The sequence below is a fragment of the Canis lupus genome, chromosome 28 (genome assembly GCF_048164855.1).
Source record: "Canis lupus baileyi chromosome 28, mCanLup2.hap1, whole genome shotgun sequence".
NCBI lineage: Eukaryota > Metazoa > Chordata > Mammalia > Carnivora > Canidae > Canis > Canis lupus.
Genome location: NC_132865.1, coordinates 19,124,192 through 19,134,082, shown reverse-complemented (window position 1 = coordinate 19,134,082; position 9,891 = coordinate 19,124,192). Strand labels below are relative to the sequence as shown.

At 37.1% G+C, this 9,891-nt stretch overlaps 1 protein-coding gene across 3 annotated transcripts in view; it reads left to right on the top strand.

The window, feature by feature from the left end:
- Positions 1-360: 360 nt before the first annotated feature.
- Positions 361-9,891, top strand: part of GDAP1 (ganglioside induced differentiation associated protein 1) — a 30,516-nt gene continuing 20,985 nt past the window's right edge. The window contains exon 1 of one of the 3 annotated variants that reach the window (XM_072804180.1): positions 361-450. The gene's annotated coding sequence lies outside the window, so the exon portion shown is untranslated. The remainder of the gene's footprint in view (positions 451-9,891) is intronic. The other 2 variants (XM_072804181.1, XM_072804177.1) reach the window with 2 other exon arrangements.

The window sequence follows — 9,891 nt, the reverse complement described above, 5'->3', positions numbered from 1 at the left end:
TGTGTTAAATAACACTTTATAAATCGCGATCAATCCTCAGTCTATCTCAGTGAAAGTGGTTTGATTATTTTTCTTGGTTTATGAGCGAGGAAGCTAACATAGCTGGTGAATGCTGGAGCAAGGATTTGTCTCCATCTCTGACTTTGGAGGCTGAGCTCTTGATTGCTATGCTATGGTCTGCAGTGGAGGGTGACACTAAATTAAGGTGGACAAGTTACACAGTGAATGGAGTGTAACCTCAGGCACTGGGCTCCTACAATGAGAGGATCCCACAGTCCTGGATCACCGTGTCCAAATCCTTCATTGTAAAGTCAAGAAAGGAGACTGAAATCAGATTGTGATGTCATAAATAATGGAGTGCTCATGGGTTGGCCCATATCTAGGCAGAGGCAAGTGGTGAGCCTCTTTGAAGCTGTGGATTGTGGTAGGATGTGCACAAGTTTTGGAGCTGTAAGCCTTGCATTTTAGTTCCTGCTCTACTGCTTATTAGTGGGGCGGTATACGTCACATCTCAGTGCCGATTCCTTATCTCTAAAAGGGGGGTTTGTTGCGAAAATCAAATGAATACTGTTTTTAAAGCACTTTTTAAACTTTTAGAAAGGATATTAGATACTATCAGGGGAATGTTGGTTTAAATTTATTTATTTATTTATTTATTTATTTATTTATTTATTTATGCATTTATTATTATTTTTTCTAATTGCATTGTTTTTTACTGAAGTTTTCAGGTTTTTAAATTTTTTTTATTTTTATAAATTTATTTTTTATTGGTATTCAATTTGCCAACTTATAGAATAACACCCAGTGTTCATCCCGTCAAGTGCCCACCTCAGTGCCCGTCACCCAGTCATCCCCACCCCCTACTCACCTCCCCTTCCACTGCCCCTAGTTCGTTTCCCAGAGTTAGGAGTCTTTATGTTCTGTCTCCCTTTCTGATATTTCCCACTCATTTTTTCTCCTTTCCCCTTTATTACCTTTCACTATTTTTTATATTCCCCAAATGAATGAGACCATATAATGTTTGTCCTTCTCTGATTGACTTATTTCACTCAGCATAATACCCTCCAGTTTCATCCACATCGAAGCAAATGGTGGGTGTTTGTCGTTTCTAATGGCTGAGGAATATTCCATTGTATACATAGACCACAGCTTCTTTATCCATTCATCTTTCGATGGACAGATGGCTCCTCTCATTCCGAGGCTCCTTCCACAGTTTGGCTATTGTGGCCATTGCTGCTATAAACATCGGGGTGCAGGTGTCCCAGCATTTCATTGCATCTGTATCTTTGGGATAAATCCCCAACAGTGCAATTGCTGGGTCGTAGGGCAGGTCTATTTTTAACTCTGAGGAACCTCCACACAGTTTTCCAGAGTGGCTGCACCAGTTCACATTCCCACCAACAGTGCAGGAGGGTTCCCCTTTCTCCACATCCTCTCCAACATTTGTGGTTTCCTGCTTTGTTAATTTTCCCCATTCTCACTGGTGTGAGGTGGTATCTCATTGTGGTTTTGATTTGTATTTCCCTGATGGCAAGTGATGCAGAGCATTTCCTCATGTGCTTGTTGGCCATGTCTATGTCTTCCTCTGTGAGATTTCTGTTCATGTCTTTTGCCCATTTCATGATTGGATTGTTTGTTTCTTTGCTGTGGAGTTTCATAAGTTCTTTATAGATCTTGGAAACTAGCCCTTTATCTGATAGGTCATTTGCAAATATCTTCTCCCATTCTGTAGGTTGTCTTTGAGTTTTGTTGACGGTATCTTTTGCTGTGCAGAAGCTTCTTATCTTGATGAAGTCCCAATGGTTCATTTTTGCTTTTGTTTCTATTGCCTTCAAAAATGAATCTTGCAAGAAGTTCCTGTGGCTAAGTTCAAAAAGGGTGTTGCCTGTGTTCTTCTCTAGGATTTTGATGGAATCTTGTCTCACATTTAGATCTTGCATCCATTTTGAGTTTATCTTTGTGTATGGTGAAAGAGAGTGGTCTAGTTTCATTCTTCTGCATGTGGATGTCCAATTTTCCCAGCACCATTTTTTGAAGAGACTGTCTTTCTTCCAATGGATAGTCTTTCCTCCTTTGTCGAATATTAGTTGACCATAAAGTTGAGGGTCCACTTCTGGATTCTCTATTCTGTTCCATTGATCTATGTGTCTGTTTTTGTGCCAGTACCACACTGTCTTGATGACCACAGCTTTGTAGTACAACCTGAAATATGGCATTGTGATGCCCCCAGCTATGGTTTTCTTTTTTAAAATTCCCCTAGCTCTTCAGGGTCTTTTCTGATTCCACACAAATCTTAAAATAATTTGTTCCAGCTCTCTGAAGAAAGTCCATGGTATTTTGATAGGGATTGCATTAAATGTGTACATTGCCCTGGGTAACACTGACATTTTCACTATCTTAATTCTTCCAATCCATGAGCATGGAATATTTTTCCATCTCTTTGTGTCTTCCTCAATTTCTTTCAGAAGTGATCTATAGTTTTTAGGGTATAGATCCTTTACCTCCTTGGTTAGGTTTATTCCTAGGTATCTTATGCTTTTGGGTGCAATTGTAAATGGGATTGACTCCTTAATTTCTCTTTCTTCAGTCTCATTGTTAGTGTATAGAAATGCCATTGATTTCTGGGCATTGATTTTGTATCCTGCCACACTGCCAAATTGCTGTATGAGTTCTAGCAATCTTGGGGTGGAGTCTTTTGGGTTTTCTATGTAGAGTATCATGTCATCGGCGAAGAGGGAGAGTTTGACTTCTTCTTTGCCAATTTGAATGCCTTTTATTTCTTTTTGTTGTCTGATTGCTGAGGCTAGGACTTCCAGTACTATGTTGAACAGCAGTGGTGAAAGTGGACATCCCTGTCTTGTTCCTGATCTTAGGGGAAAGGCTCCCAGTGCTTCCCCATTGAGAATGATATTTGCTGTGGGTTTTTCGTAGATAGCTTTTAAGATGTTGAGGAATGTTCCCTCTATCCCTACACTCTGAAGAATTTTGATCAGGAATGGATGCTGTATTTTGTCAAATGCTTTCTCTGCATCTATTGAGAGGATCATATGCTTCTTGTTTTTTCTCTTGCTGATATGATGAATCACATTGATTGTTTTACGAGTGTTGAACCAGCCTTGCATCCTGGGGATAAATCCTACTTGGTCATAGTGAATAATTTTCTTAATGTATTGTTGTATCCTATTGGCTAGTATCTTGTTGAGAATTTTTGCATCCATGTTCATCAGGGATATTGGCTGTAATTCTCCTTTTTGGTGGGGTCTTTGTTTGGTTTTGGAATTAAGGTGATGCTGGCCTCATAGAACGAGTTTGGAAGTACTCCATCTCTTTCTATCGTTCTGAACAGCTTTAGGAGAATAGGTATGGTTTCTTCTTTAAACGTTTGATAGAATTCCCCTGGGAAGCCATCTGGCCCTGGACTTTTGTGTCTTGGGAGGTTTTTGATGACTGCTTCAATTTTTTCCCCGGTTATTGGCCTGTTCAGGTTTTCTATTTCTTCCTGATCCAGTTTTGGTAGTTTGTGGCTTTCCAGAAATGCGTCCATTTCTTCTAGATTGCCTAATTTATTGGCATATAGCTGTTCATAATATGTTCTTAAAATTGTTTGTATTTCCTTGGTGTTGGTAGTGATCTCTCCTTTCTCATTCATGATTTTATTAATTTGAGTCTTCTCTCTCTTCTTTTTAATAAGGCTGGCTAATGGTTTATCTATCTTATTAATTCTTTCAAAGAACCAACTCCTGGTTTTGTTGATCTGTTCCACAGTTCTCGTCTCTATTTCATTGAGTTCTGCTCGAATCTTTATTAACTCTCTTCTTCTGCTGGGTGTAGGATCTATTTGCTGTTTTTTCTCTAGCTCCTTTAGGTGTAAGGTTAGCTTTTGTATTTGAGTTCTTCCTAGTTTTTGGATGGCTGCTTGTACTGCGATGTATTTCCCCCTCAGGACTGCTTTTGCTGTATCCCAAAGATTTTGAATGGTTGTATCTTCATTCTCATTATTTCCATGAATCTTTTTAATTCTTCCTTAATTTACTGGTTGACCCTTTCATCTTTTAGCAGGATGGTCCTTAACCTCCACGTGTTTGAAATCCTTCCAAACTTCTTGCTGTGATTTAGTTCTAATTTCAAGGCATTATGGTCTGAGAATATGCAAGGGACGATCCCAATCTTTTGGTATTGGTTCAGACCTGATTTGTGTTGGTTCAAATTTATAAGTGTTAGTTTAGTTTTAGGAGGATATTCTTTCCATCCTGTTATTCCTCCTTTTTTCTATGAGCTCTAAACAGCCTTGGGCAAAAAATTCTTGAATTAAAACAATTAGGGACTGAAGATAATAAGCAATATTTGCATATAGACTAGTGAAATCAGACCTGATGACCTCATGGTTATCCCGCATATACTGAGCCTGCATCTTGCAGTGGTAAGAACATGACCTCTAGACCAGACTTCTGGGGTTGATAATGTGAATTTGAGAAATTTCCTGACATGTCAGTGCCTCAATATCCTCATCTATAAAATGGAGATGATACTTCTCCCTGTCTTAAGGGATTTTGCAAGTGTTAAATACAATCTACACATAAGTGCTCAAAATAGTTCCTGGCACACAGTAAACACTCCAAAAAATATTAGCAACCATCTAGGGAAAAGACATCTTAGCTTATATTATATATTAATCCATATTCATGTGTTTATTCTGAAATGTACATCATTCATCACAGTTGAGATAAATGAGAGGGAGTGGACATATATGTCAAATTTTTTCTACTGGAAATATAGCTCAAAGTGAATACTCTAGTTAAAAATAAAGATTTTAGTACATTAACCTTAGTAGTCATTCTTTTAGAGACTAGAAAATTAATCAAATTATTTTAAGTCTACAGTAACCTCACAACTAGAGCCTTCTGAATTAATAAGTTGCACTTGGTATTAAATATGATTGCTCTGGGATGCAAGAAAGACCAGAAGTAACATTTTAGAGTTTCAAAAGTACATCGGGGCTATTCTAAGGTCATTGAGGGTTTTGCTTAGAAGCTTGCAGGGGGTAAGCTACATTTTTTGAGGGGAAAGTGGAGGGGTCTTGGCATCTTGAGCCTATAAACTATAACTGGTGATTTGGCACCATGGGGTTTTATCAGGCTATTTTGTGGAAGTGGTTTCAAAGCATCTGACCTTTTTTTTCTAGATACTGGAAGCAGTCAGATACTGTAAGTTGTGTTTTCATATGCAATTCTGCTCTATAAATTTTACAGATGGGGCAAATTCAAATGGAGAATTGGAATGGTTCATCAATTTTACACTGCATTGGTAGTTTCTCAAGCCCCAAGTGCATCAGGAAAATCTGGAGGGCTTTTTAAAACACCAATTGCTCCAGAATTTCTGATTCAGTAGAATGTGCCTTTCTTTCTTTCTTCTTTCTTTCTTTCTTTCTTTCTTTCTTTCTTTCTTTCTTTCTTTCTTTCTTTCTTTCTCTTTCTTTCTTTCTTTCTTTCTTTCTTTCTTCTTTTCTTTCTTTCTTTCTTTCTTTCTTTCTTTCTTCTTTCTTTCTTCTTCTTCTTCTTCTTCTTCTTCTTCTTCTTCTTCTTCTTCTTCCTTTTTCTTCTTCTTCTTCTTCTTCTTCTTCTTCTTCTTCTTCTTCTTCTTCATTTTATTTATCATGAGAGACACAGAGAGAAAGGCAGAGACATAGGGAGAGACATAGGCAGAGGGAGAAGCAGGCTCCCTGTGGGGAGCCTGATGCGGAACTCAATCCTAGGACCCGGGGATCACAACCTGAGCTAAAGGCAGATGCTCAACCACTGAGCCATCCAGGTGCCCCAGAATGTACATTTCTAATAAGTTGTCAGGTAATGTTGATCTGTTTGTCAGGGGACCACACTCTGAGAACCACTACAATAAATCAAATACAGGGGCCATATTCATTAGAGATTAGAGCTCTGGCTAGAGTTCATTGCAATTCTTTTTACTAAATCAATGTACCCCATGAGCCAACTTTTATCTCATTCAATTAGATAATACTTAGAGTTTTGTAGATGCTTGAGAATGTCAGACAACAGGAACTATTCACATTTGAGATAAAAAAAAATTCTCAAAAGTAATTTCTAAAGAAGGACCTGCATTTTTCTTATATGCGTACTAATTACAAATTCTGTGCAATTCATGTGTGTCAGATGACTAGCATGGGTCAAAGCAGAGCAGGCTAAGTAGCTTCTGGGTGCTTAGTGTTAATGCTGCTCTATCAGGAAGAACTGGAGACAGTTCTCTTTTTCTACATTTGTGTAAAGGATTTTTTTCCCTCATTTTGGAAAATCTGATTTTGAATGAGATAGCTTAATTAGTTAAATATATTCTCTTGAGAATATCATCATTTCTGTTTTTTAATTTGTAAAGCAAAAAAAAAAAAAAAGAGAGAAAAGCAAATTATTCTTAAAAAAATAGAGACCTCTTGTGGTCATTCATAAAAGTACTTTAAAAAACAGAAACCTAGAGTATGAACAATTTGTCAAAAAGTTTCAAGATCTCTGGCTTAGGTGACATACATTTAAAAAAATATGAATTAATACCTGCCAATATAGATGAGTGATAGGACTTTGAATAATCGCTTTTATAAACATATACATCATTCCGCCATGATAGTTCTTTATGACAAATCAAGACTTGATTGAAGCAGAAGACACTAAAAGATACATATTATAACTATCTAGATCAAGGAATTTTTCCAAACTGGTTATGTATGTGTATCCAGAATATCTGGAGTATTTTTATCATAATTTTATAAGTAAAGTGACTCAGGCTAAGAAAGTTTACGTGATCTATTATTTCAAACATCAATCAAATTCACTTGCACTTCATTCCTTCAAATATTTAAATGAATTAAGAATATCAATGAATATTAACATAAAAGGCAGTTCATTTTCAGAGCCATGATCCATAGTCCAGATTTGTAAATACCAAATTCTGTCAATTGTAATTGTCTTTACACACAGAATTTCTAGGGCAGTAAACTAAACAGGCTATAATTTGTTATTACTTATTATTTTTTGTTTCTGTCTTTATTTGTCACTGTTGGTGCTGGTGATGACTACTTACTCTTTTTTTCTATGAATTAAAAAGCATTTTGGAGCATCCTTTATGCACCAAGCACTATTTTGGGTTCTTGGCGATACTGAAATTAACAACATTGGGTCCTTGGCCTTAAAAGACTCAGAATGTAACACATGAGAAAGAAATTTGTCCCAGGCTGTGTATAGCTTTAAAGTCCACAACTTTCTCTCTTTGGCTTCAAACTAGCATACTGTAGTAGAAAATAACACCTTGACAAGTAGTCTGAAAAGTCATGTTTGAGTTACAGCTCTTTCACTTACTCTAGGATTTCAGACTGTTCCCTCAATCACTAAACCTTATTTCCTCAACTCTAAATTAGGAATGGTAGCTGCCTCACAGGCTATTATGAGGATCAAATGAGACTGTAAGAAAGTGGTCCGTGATCTTTAATGCAAAAGTTCTGCATTTTGCCTTTTGTTTATAAGGTATTATTAGTGTTAAATACCAATGTAATAATGCACTCTGTTTACTATGACTCATGGTTTTGCTGCTGGGAAGATGTGCTAGAGAAAGTGCTCAGTTCGAAAGTTGGCTGATAAATGTGTGCATATCTACTTTTTCCCTAAACACAGTGAAGAGAATGAAAAGGAAATAGGGTGTGGTTGTCTGAGAAATGGAGGAGAAAGCAGAACCAATGCTGGTTGGGATAGGAAAAGGTACCATATACAGATTAACATGCAAACTTACACATTCTCAAATATACTTATGGTTCTCCTGATCGTTATCATCTTCAAAACAATTTATTCAACATTAAGTAAAATATGTGCATTTAGTGGTGTACTGGTAAATGTTTAACAACCAACTTTCCTGAGAAAACAAACACATGATAGATAGTACTTGCTGGTTTCTGTAGTGTAAATACCCCTACCATTCAAGTTATTAACATGGTATCACTGAACAAGGAGATAGAAGAGATGCACTGTAGCATACCCATATAAATAACTTCCATCATACAAATATAATAGATATAAATAAATTCAAGAATACAAATATATTAGACAAAAGAAATTCAAGAGTATAGAAAATAATAAATGTAATAAAACAGGAATTGGTGTGTTTTGAGTACTTGCTAGCTGTATTTTGTAAGTAATTCATTTAAAAGCAATTCAATTTTTTGTAATAACTGGGTTGAACATCCAGCTTATAAAATTCCTGAAAATTTAATAATCAGCTCTCATGGGCCTGTATGAGCAAGAGACGGCACAACACTGGATATATTGGTAATTGCACTAGTATGGTAGTAGTTACAGTAAAGATCATCACCTCTTCTGGGAAGACTATTTGTATTAGGTAGCTTTGTCTATATTCCTATTATAATCTCCTAGGTATCAAAGCAATCTCCACACATGTTGAAATCTCATTTCTCTTTCTCCACACTTGAGTTCCCAGTGACTACGATGTTTAAGTCTGTATCTTCTGTGTCTAGCACTGTTCCTGGGACAGGTAAGGTCAACAATGCATATTGAAGAAATAAATTGACCTGGATCCAGGTCCTGTTCTCCAGAAACCCACAGCTTATGTTATGATGTACAAAAACACACAATTACAGAATACCCGTGCAATTTAGTCAACTCTATGAGTGAACAAGTAAACAGATAATAGGGTTTTCATATTACCTACAAGTGGCTTTTAGTGAGATGGAAAATAACAGGAGTTATGGATCAATGAAAGTAGATGTAACAGTTTTTTTTCCTACTCCTATCATGATTTAAGACAAAACAAAAAACCCAGAACACCACTATGTTTCCTTATCTAATCTGCTGAATGATATTCTTTTAACACTCAAATCTTTAAGAGGTAAAAGCAGCATATATTCATTTATAGGAAAATTACTATATGTAGAGAATAAGCAAAAGCCATTTATATCTTCCAAGATTGATATATTAGTGTAGGTTAAGACGATAGCACCTGGAAGTCACAAAAAATAACAGTGGCTTGAACAATATGCCTTATTTTTTCTTCAAGTAAATGTTTGGCAGTTTGCGGACTGAGATTGGTGTGGTGGTTCTGCTCCCATGTCGTTAGGGGTTCACTTTCTCTCCTGCTCATGGCTTTGGCCATCTCTGGGATGTGGTCCCATTTCTTATGGTCCAAAATAAGCATCCAGGGGATTCCTTGGTGGCTCAGTGGTTTAGCGCCTGCCCTCAGCCCAGGGTGTGATCCTGGAGACCCGGGATCGAGTCCCATGTCGGGCTCCCTGCATGGAGCCCGCTTCTCCCTCTGCCTGTGTCTCTGCCTCTCTCTCTCTTTCTCTCTCTCATTAATAAATAAATAAAATCTTTTAAAAAAATCCCCAAAAACAAAATAAGCATTCACCCTCCCAGAAGCAAGATGAAATAAAGAGGAAGCACAGGACTAACAGTTTTCTTAGGGAAACTTCCCATAACTTTCCCTGGGGCATGTCCATTATCCCATTTATTTTATTTATTTATTTATTTATTTATTTATTTATTTATTTATTATTTTTTTTATTGGTGTTCAATTTACTAACATACAGAATAACCCCCAGTGCCCGTCACCCATTCACTCCCACCCCCCGCCCTCCTCCCCTTCTACCACCCCTACCTAGTTCGTTTCCCAGAGTTAGCAGTCTTTACGTTCTGTCTCCCTTTCTGATATTTCCCACACATTTCTTCTCCCTTCCCTTATATTCCCTTTCACTATTATTTATATTCCCCACATGAATGAGAACATATAATGTTTGTCCTTCTCCGACTGACTTACTTCACTCAGCATAATACCCTCCAGTTCCATCCACGTTGAAGCAAATGGTGGGTATTTGTCATTTCT